The sequence below is a fragment of the Phyllobates terribilis genome, unplaced genomic scaffold, assembly GCF_046119375.1.
Source record: "Phyllobates terribilis strain yellow unplaced genomic scaffold, ASM4611937v1 Scaffold_2__4_contigs__length_985480577, whole genome shotgun sequence".
Lineage (NCBI taxonomy): Eukaryota > Metazoa > Chordata > Amphibia > Anura > Dendrobatidae > Phyllobates > Phyllobates terribilis.
Window position 1 is genome coordinate 913,230,198 of NW_027362762.1, and position 10,220 is coordinate 913,240,417.

Here is a 10,220-nt window from a genome sequence, read left to right on the forward strand (position 1 = left end):
GCAAATTGAATATAATTTTTTTCTGCATCTAGCTCTGAAAAAATATTGGGCTTCTAGCTGTGTGTGGGACTTGTTCTATTAATCTATCTATACAGACCTCCATCAGGTTGCAAACTGAATATATTTTTTTCTGCATCTACCTCTGAAAAAATATTGGGCTTCTAGCTGTGTGTGGGACTTGTTCTATTAATCCATCTATACAGACCTCCATCAGGTTGCAAACTGAATATATTTTTTTCTGCATCTACCTCTGAAAAAATATTGGGCTTCTAGCTGTGTGTGGGACTTGTTCTATTAATCCATCTATACTGACCTCCATCAGGTTGCAAACTGAATATATTTTTTTCTGCATCTACCTCTGAAAAAATATTTGGCTTCTAGCTGTGTGTGGGACTTGTTGTATTAGTCCATCTATACTGACCTCCATCAGGTTGCAAACTGAATATATTTTTTTCTGCATCTACCTCTGAAAAAATATTGGGCTTCTAGCTGTGTGTAGGACTTGTTCTATTAATTCATCTATACAGACCTCCATCAGGTTGCAAACTGAATATATTTTTTTCTGCATCTACCTCTGAAAAAATATTGGCTTCTAGCTGTGTGTGGGACTTGTTCTATTAATCCATCTATACAGACCTCCATCAGGTTGCAAACTGAATATATTTTTTTCTGCATCTACCTCTGAAAAAATATTGGGCTTCTAGCTGTGTGTGGGACTTGTTGTATTAGTCCATCTATACTGACCTCCATCAGGTTGCCAATTGAATATATATTTTTTTCTGCATCTACCTCTGAAAAAATATTGGGCTTCTAGCTGTGTGTGGGACTTGTTCTATTAATCCATCTATACAGACCTCCATCAGGTTGCAAACTGAATATATTTTTTTCTGCATCTACCTCTGAAAAAATATTGGGCTTCTAGCTGTGTGTGGGACTTGTTCTATTAATCCATCTATACAGACCTCCATCAGGTTGCAAACTGAATATATTTTTTTCTGCATCTACCTCTGAAAAAATATTGGGCATCTAGCTGTGTGTGGGACTTGTTGTATTAGTCCATCTATAATGACCTCCATCAGGTTGCAAACTGAATATATTTTTTTCTGCATCTACCTCTGAAAAAATATTGGGCTTCTAGCTGTGTGTGGGACTTGTTCTATTAATCCATCTATACAGACCTCCATCAGGTTGCAAACTGAATATATTTTTGTCTGCATCTAGCTCTAAAAAAATATTTGGCCTTCTATCTGTGTGTGGGACTTGTTCTATTAGTCCATCTCTACTGACCTCCATCAGCTTGCAAACTGAATATAATTTTTTTCTGCATCTACCTCTGAAAAAATATTTGGGCTTCTAGCTGTGTGTGGGACTTGTTCTATTAGTCCATCTATACTGACCTCCATAAGGTTGCAAACTGAATATAATTTTTTTCTGCATCTAGCACTGAAAAAATATTTGGCCTTCTAGCAGTGTGTGGGACTTGTTCTATTAGTCATCTATACTGACCTCCATCAGGTTGCAAATTCAAAATAATTTTTTGTCTGCATCTACCTCTGAAAAAATATTTGGCCTTCTAGCAGTGTGTGGGACTTGTTCTATTAGTCCATCTATACTGACCTCCATCAGGTTGCAAACTGAATATAATTTTTTTCTGCATCTAGCACTGAAAAAATATTTGGCCTTCTAGCAGTGTGTGGGACTTGTTCTATTAGTCATCTATACTGACCTCCATCAGGTTGCAAATTCAAAATAATTTTTTGTCTGCATCTACCTCTGAAAAAATATTTGGCCTTCTAGCAGTGTGTGGGACTTGTTCTATTAGTCCATCTATACTGACCTCCATCAGGTTGCAAACTGAATATAATTTTTTTCTGCATCTAACTCTGAAAAAATATTTGGCCTTCTAGCAGTGTGTGGGTCTCATTGTATTAGGACATCTATACCAAGCTCCACCAGCTTTTCAATTAATAATAATTTTTCGCTGCATCTAGCCCTGAAAATAATTTTTCTTCCCAATAGTGGTAGCAATAGAAATATGGGGCGCGCTCCTGGCTTACAAAAATATATGCTTCATAACAAAAAACACCAGCTTAGCGCACTGCATTAATAAGATGGCATCATCGTCTCTCCCAGTGCTAGGCCTACTATCCAGGCTAGCATTCCTGTGCCTAAAACACAATGTATGGGTCCGCGCTAGCCACTATGCTGAGGGGTCTAAAGCTGCTGCTAACGCTTTATAACAATTCAATTGGCAGATTTTCACAGAGCTCTTCCACAATGCCCACCCATTGGGACAACAGTTGCCAACCTTCCCTATGGGATCTAGTGGCGAATAGTTGATGACATTAATCAGAGCGTCAGTTGCCCCGTCGACGTGGCAAGCATACGGTAAGGCATGGGAAGAGTGGACACGACTAGTAGCAGGCAGACGGGTTGACCAATGTGAACAAGCCAGATCACAAGTCACCATAGAATTTCTCCACCAGCTAATGATGAGGGGCATATCAGGGGCGTCAGCACAGCGGTGTCTGACCGGAGTAGCATTTCACTTCCAACTACTGAATTGGGGAGATGTGACAAAGATTCATCATCAGACAATCCATAAAAGGGTGGAAAAGGTGTCAGCCAAGTCAGGAGTGTAGACGTCCCGTCCCGTGTCACTAAAACTGATTTCTCACATCATATCCCTAACACCATTAACATGACACTCACAATTTGAAGCCACACTACTGTCTACTGCATTTGTGATCGCCTTCTTCGGGGCGGTATGTATAAGCGAATTAGTCCCTCAATCAAAATTAGCACCAGTGGAGGCTTATTACACCAGGACGTAGTCATAGGCAATAATGCAATACGTCTACGCATACACAAATCGAAAATGGTTCCAGCGGGCAGGGGCACTTGGGTACTTCTACAACCCACAAACGGTACACTGAGTCGGGTAACAATAGTAAAACCATATCTAACCATCAGATCACAAAGTAATTTGTTCCTATCACACATTGATGGGACGCCATTATCAAGATACCAGTTCCAAGCTATATTTAATAAATGCATAACATCGGCAGGGAACCACCCCAAAGATTACGGGACACACTCATTCCGCATAGGCGCGGCCACAGAAGCAGCAAGAGCAGGACTGTCAGAAACGGAAGTTCAGAGGATAGAGAGATGGTGATCCACGTGTTTGGCAAGATACATAAGACCGGACTTGTTATCCTAACGTGGTTTGTTTCTTTTACAGGTGACGCTAAGCCAACAGTGTGGGTGATAGGCCACTCGTATATATATTGGGCAGATTAAAGGGCGAAAGTCTGCCCAGGCGGGAGGAAATTAGAGTTTCATAACACATATTTCAACTGGAGAGGTATTAGAGGCCTGCTATGGCCACAGGTACTAATGGAGGTAATCAAGGTAGGGAGAGAGGCAAGATGTCTGGTCATCTTAGTTATACAGGCCGGGGGAAACAACCTAGGTCATCACAAGAGCGCATAACTAATGGCAATAATGAAACTAGACACTGAGCGCTTCAGAGAATTTTTCACAAAACTAGCTATAGTATGGTCAGAGATTGTGCCGATAGCGGTATGGCAAGGTGCGCGAGACATCACGGCCATCGAACGGACAAGGCGGGTAATAAATATTCGGATGGCAAAATTTAGAAGAGACAGAGGTGGTGTAGTGGTACGACACCGACAACTGGAAGGAGATAAAGCAGGCCTCATACGGCCCGACGGTGTTCACTTAATGGATATTGGATTGGACATATTCCTGTCAGGACTCCAGGACGGAGTGGAACAAGCGTTAAGAGTGATGGGTGGGGGTCAGAGTCCTGCATACGAGTACGCAGGATCCTCCGTGGCCTGGAAATAGAAAGGACATGTTGGAGAGTTACACTTGTTGGCCAAGTTGCCGGAGTGGAGACCCAGGGCATGCTGCAACAAGCTGAATTATTTTAGAAATAAAATGTCTTTCTAATGGAATGAGTATAAAGAGTTAATAAAGCTGTGACCGATCCTCACCCATCCAGTTGTAAGAGTTACATTATTGTATTGTCAAGGAAAGGGGGGCGGTAGGGGGGCTGAGCGTCTGGGTTTGGTTGGGGGTCCCCACAGTCTGCCTAGGCTAGATGCATTTAAAAATTCTTATTAGATACACAGGCGGTGCAGCTTGCTTCGCAGCTGGGCTACTACGCCCAAAGTATTGCCTAGGCTAGATGCAGTTAAAAATTCTACGCTGACTAGCAGACACTGAAGATTTGGAGCAGACCTCTGAGTAAACAGCTCTTCAGACTCAATCATCTGTGTTACCCCAAGCCATAGTGTATGTAGTTTCTTACAGTTAAAAGGGGGGGGGGAGCGACCCAACCCACCTGGAATTGACGATGCCAACGTCACGTAAGACACAGCAAGGGGACTCCAAAAAGAGTTTCCATTTTTTCCCAAAATTGTGGCACAGACACCACTTAACCCTAGAACGCATACCTGGGGCCTCGCAGTCCCGCCCTGTTAATTGTTTTCTATTTTCTGCAAGATTACTTTAGTTAGAATTTTGAAACTCTAGGTATTCTTCATGTATATAGTTGTTTGTCATTTGAGTTTGAGTTATTCAATGTTATTTGCACACGGGCCTAAAAGGCCCCAGGTATATGAAAGTGTAGATTTTTATGGTCATGCATTCTAGGGTTAAGTGGCATCAATTGCCCCACAGTTGCGTAAACGGTTGGTGAGGTGATATTACCAAATCCTCAAGCTTTTAGCCTCCCAAGGATAACACAGGATTAGAAAAGTCCTTGCGAATCCATGATTTGTTCATCTTTATGAACGTGAGTCTGTCTACATTCTCAGTGGACAGCCGCGTACGCTTATCTGTCAGCACACCATCAGCAGTGCTGAACACACGTTCAGAGAGAACACTGGCTGCAGGGCATGACAAGATCTCCAAGGCGTGAGTGGCGAGCTCCGGCCATTTTTCCAGATTGGAATACCAAAATGAGCAAGGGTCCAGTGACACAGTCATGGCTTCGATGTTCACTTGGAGATACTCCTGCACCATCCTCTCTAGGCATTGACTATGTGTCAGACTTCTTGTCTCCTGTGGCCTTGCAAAGGATGGTCTAAAAAAGTGGTGAAACGATTTCACAAAATTGCTTTTACCAGCAGATACTGTGTTACTGTTACGGTTTGAGTGATGAAGACTCGACAGTCCCGCAGTTGGCAACTTAGAACTGTGAGATTCACTTCGTGCACCACTGGTGTTTTGTGGAAAAAGCACATGTAAGATTCTGCAACAGCGTCTGCAGATACTCCTGCATGCGTCAATCCCTTTTTATGGCAGGAATTATTTCGGCAAATTTACTTTTGTACCGGGGATCTAAGAGTGTGGCAACCCAGTAGTCGAGATTACTTCGAATTCTGCAATCTGAGGGTCATTGTAGTGCCGGCGTCCCTGCCCTCTGCTAGGCAGGGACGCTGTTCCATTCACCGCTCTGCTCCGTGCCCGGCGTCCCTCTCCCGCTCTGCTGGCAGCGCGCGCTCCTTCCCGGTCACTGTGCTCCCTCCCTCTTAAAGGGGCTGCGCGTGCCGTCCTAAGGAGTCCCCAGCCAATGGCCGGAGGACTTTACCATATATAAGGCACCTCCTCCAAAATGGAGGTGCCCGAGCAATGTTGTTGCACCGTTCTACTCTGCTTCAGCCCTCAGGTCCCTTGCCAGTTACCTGCCAGTTACCTGCCAGATTCCTGCCAGCTTGCTGTCCTAATCCTGCCTGATTTCCTGTTACCTGCCTGCCTGCCTGAGGTCCGACGGTCTGCCTTACAACTCTGGTCAGTCTGTCTAAGGACCAACTTGCCCGCTCACCTGGGAGCGCACATCAGCTACCTGCCTGCTTGCCTGAGGTCCGACGGTCTGCCTTACAACTCCGGTCAGTCTGTCTATGGACCAGCTTGCCCGCTCACCTGGGAGCGCTTCTCCGCTACCTGCCTGCTTGCCTGCCCGGAGGCTCCGCTGTCACGTGCTGTGACCACCAGCTATTCCAGACTCTTGCCCGCTCACCTGAGAGCACTTCTCCGCTACCTGCCTGCTTGCCAGCCCGGAGGCTCCGATGTCACGTGCTGTGACCACCAGCTATTCCAGACTCTTGCCCGCTCACCTGGGAGCGCTTCTCCGCTACCTGCCTGCTTGCCTACCTGGAGGCTCCGCCGTCATGTGCTGTGACCACCTGCTATTCCAGAGACTCTCACACATCCTCCATCTGCCTTGCTAGCCTACCTGGAGGTTCAGCCATCACAGGTCGTACCTACCCTTTACCTAGAGACTGCCCCGGTCACTTGCCGTGACCTCCAGCCCGTTCTTCCAGAGACTGCCCCGGTCACTTGCCGTGACCTCCAGCCCGTTCCTCCAGAGACTGCCCTGATCACTTGCCGTGACCTCCTGCCCGTACACCCAGAGACTGTCCCGGTCACCTGCTGTGACTGCCTGCCTGGTCGCCACCCGCTCCCTTACAAGGACCGCTCCCTTGTATAGTAGCCCAGAGGTTCCGCCTCCCAGACCCGTTACAGTTTGCTCGGGCCATGGAACCCGGTGGCACCCAAGCTCCCTCGCTCTCGGACCTGTGTCATGAACTGTCCCGTCAGAGATCCCAACAGGAGTCCATCCTGGGTCACCTGCGGAATGTCAATACTCGCCTGGACACTCTGACTGCTCCACCAACAACCTCCGCCAGTGCCATGTCTCGCAATCCGGCAGCTCCGCTGTCCACTAACACCATGATATTCTACCCCGGACCTCGGCTTTCTGCACCTCCTCGCTTCGGAGGCGACTCAGCCCAGGCTCGGGGCTTCATAAATCAGTGCACCCTGCACTTTGAACTATTGTCCCACCAGTTTAACTCCGACCGAGCCAAAATTGCATTCATCATGTCCCATCTCACCGGGGAGGCCCTGGCCTGGCTAAATCCTCTATGGGAGAGAGGAGACCCCCTGGTGTCCAACTTGCCTGCTTTTCTCACGGCTTTCCGGAAAGTCTTCGACGAACCCGGACGGAAGACCTCATCCGCATCATCGTTGCTACGCCTCCGTCAGGAAAGTCTCACCGTGGGCCAATATGCCATACGGTTCCGTACCCTTGCCTCGGAGCTGGCCTGGGATAACGACGCTCTGGTTTCCGTCTTCTGGGAGGGTCTGTCCGGCCGTATTAAAGATGAACTTGCCGGTCGGGACATTCCTACCACTCTCGATGACTTAATAACTCTTGCCACCCGGATTGACCTACGGTTCCAGGAGCGTGCCAGAGAGGTCACCCGTGAGAGGAGGTTACCACGTCTAGCTCCTACTTTTCAGAAACCCGTCACTCCTTCTGTCTCTAACCAGGTACACCCTCCTGACCCTATGCAGGTCGACCAGACCAAGATGGTCAAGACCCGTCAGGACTTACGCCGTGCCGAGGGGACCTGCTTCTACTGTGGCAGTAAGGAGCACCGGATCTGTGCCTGCCCGGAGAGGTCGGGAAACGCCTGTGTCTAGGTTCGCTCAGAGAGGTCCACCTAGACAAGAATAAATCCTCTCCATCCCTGCTGTTGTCAGTTTCAATCGTCTACGGGGAGAACTGTTATTTCGAACTAGCCCAACTGGACTCTGGAGCAGCCGGGAATCTTATTTCACATTCCCTGGTAGAGAAATACCGCATCCCCACCAAACCTCTGACTGTACCCTTGTCTGTTGCTGCCGTGGATGGGGGGCTCTTACCACGCCCCATCCAACTCATCACCGAATCCATTACTCTGCAGGTGGGAATGCTGCATTCTGAAAGTATCTCCTTCCATGTTCTGCCTGGACTCTCTCACGCCCTCTTGCTAGGTCTACCTTGGCTCCAGAAACATGCACCCGTTCTTGACTGGCAGACTGGAGAAGTCCTTCGCTGGGGACAGGGCTGCCATAAGACCTGTCTGGTTCCCGTTCATCCCGTCCGTCCTTCTCCTACCCCAGCTAATCTACCTGGACTTCCGATTCCTTATTGGTCTTATGCTGATGTCTTTAATAAAAAGAAGGCAGACACACTACCCCCTCATAGACCATACGACTGCCCTATCGACCTGTTACCTGGTACTTCTCCTCCCCGTGGGCGTATTTATCCATTATCTGCTGCTGAGACCCGGTCGATGTCCGAATATATTGAGGAGAATCTGGCCAGGGGATTCATCCGGAAATCTACCTCCCCGGCGGGAGCAGGCTTCTTTTTCGTCAAAAAGAAGGACGGCTCTCTCCGTCCCTGTATAGACTATAGAGGCCTTAACCAGATCACGGTGAAGAATAAGTACCCCCTTCCGCTCATTCCGGAGTTATTTGATCGTCTGAGGGGGGCTAGAATCTTCACCAAACTGGACCTCCGTGGGGCGTACAACCTAGTTCGTATCCGTCAGGGGGATGAATGGAAGACGGCATTCAACACCCGGGACGGCCACTATGAATATCTGGTAATGCCCTTTGGCCTCTGTAACGCTCCTGCCGTCTTTCAAGAGTTGGTCAATGACATCTTCCGGGACCTTCTCTACTCCTGCGTAGTGGTGTACCTGGACGACATCTTGGTCTTCTCTCCGGATCTCCAGACTCACCGGAGGGATGTTCGTCAGGTTCTGCTCAGGCTCAGACAGAACCATCTCTACGCTAAATATGAGAAGTGCCTCTTTGAGCAGACCTCGCTTCCGTTTCTGGGCTACATTATCTCTCAGACCGGCCTACAAATGGATCCTGAGAAACTGTCTGCCATCGAGAAATGGCCCCGACCAGAGGGGTTGAAGGCTATTCAACGGTTCCTGGGCTTCGCCAACTATTACCGCCTCTTCATCCCGCACTTCTCTTCCCGGACTGCCCCAATTTCCGCGCTCACCCGTAAGGGTACTAATCCCAAAGAGTGGCCGCCCGAAGCAGAGGAGGCCTTTCTTTCCCTAAAACAGGCCTTCTCTTCCGCCCCGGTGCTGCATCGCCCGGACGGCAACAAGCAGTTCTTCCTGGAAGTTGACGCCTCCTCCTCTGGAGCCGGAGCGGTACTTACTCAAAAATCATCTTCCGGGAGAATGGTAACTTGTGGCTTCTTCTCCAAACTCTTCTCCTCTTCTGAGCGCAACTATTCCATAGGAGACCGAGAGTTATTGGCCATCAAGCTGGCGTTGGAGGAGTGGCGTTACCTACTCGAGGGGGCTCTTCATCCAGTAATAATTTACACTGACCACAAGAACTTGGCTTACCTCCAGCATGCCCAGAGACTTAACCCGCGCCAAGCCCGGTGGTCCTTGTTTTTTGCTCGCTTTGATTTTGTTCTTCATTTTCGCCCGGCTGACAAAAACGTCAAAGCAGACGCCTTGTCCCGATCCTTTCTGGTGTCCGATCTCGAGGAAGAACCTAAACATATCATCGATCCCGCCAGAGTAATGCAGGTGGCTCCCGTGAGTCTAAATCGTCTCCCTCCCGGTAAGACGTTTGTTTCAGTACCTGATCGGGAGAAGATCCTACACTGGGGCCATTCGTCTAAACTAGCTGGCCACGCCGGTCAGAAAAAGACCCTCCAGCTTATTGCCCGGCACTATTGGTGGCCTACCCTGCACAAGGACATAATAGACTTTGTTTCTGCCTGTGTGTCCTGCGCCCGCAACAAAGTCCCGAGACATCTGCCAGCCGGACGCCTCCTTCCGCTTCCTGTACCTGCTGCCCCCTGGCAGCATATAGCAATGGACTTTATAAGTGATCTCCCCGTCTCTGCCGGTTGTACGGTCATTTGGGTGGTCGCTGACCGCTTTTCCAAGATGGCTCACTTTATTCCCCTGCCAGGCCTTCCGTCTGCACCCGAGCTGGCTAAAGACTTTATCCGCCACATCTTCCGTCTTCATGGCCTGCCCCTCCACATCGTGTCGGATCGTGGGGTACAGTTCACCTCACGTTTCTGGAGAGCCACTTGTATACTACTAGACGTCACCCTGGACTTCTCTTCCGCTTACCACCCACAGTCCAATGGTCAAGTGGAGCGGATCAATCAGAACCTGACCAGTTACCTCCGGCACTTCGTTAATGCCCACCATTCTGACTGGGTGGATCTCCTACCATGGGCCGAGTTCTCTTATAATAATCACGAGAGCGAATCCTCCTCCAAATCCCCATTTTTTGTAGTCTTTGGTCAGCATCCTCGGATTCCTTTTCCTGTCTCCACCTCTGTGGACAACCCGGCTGCG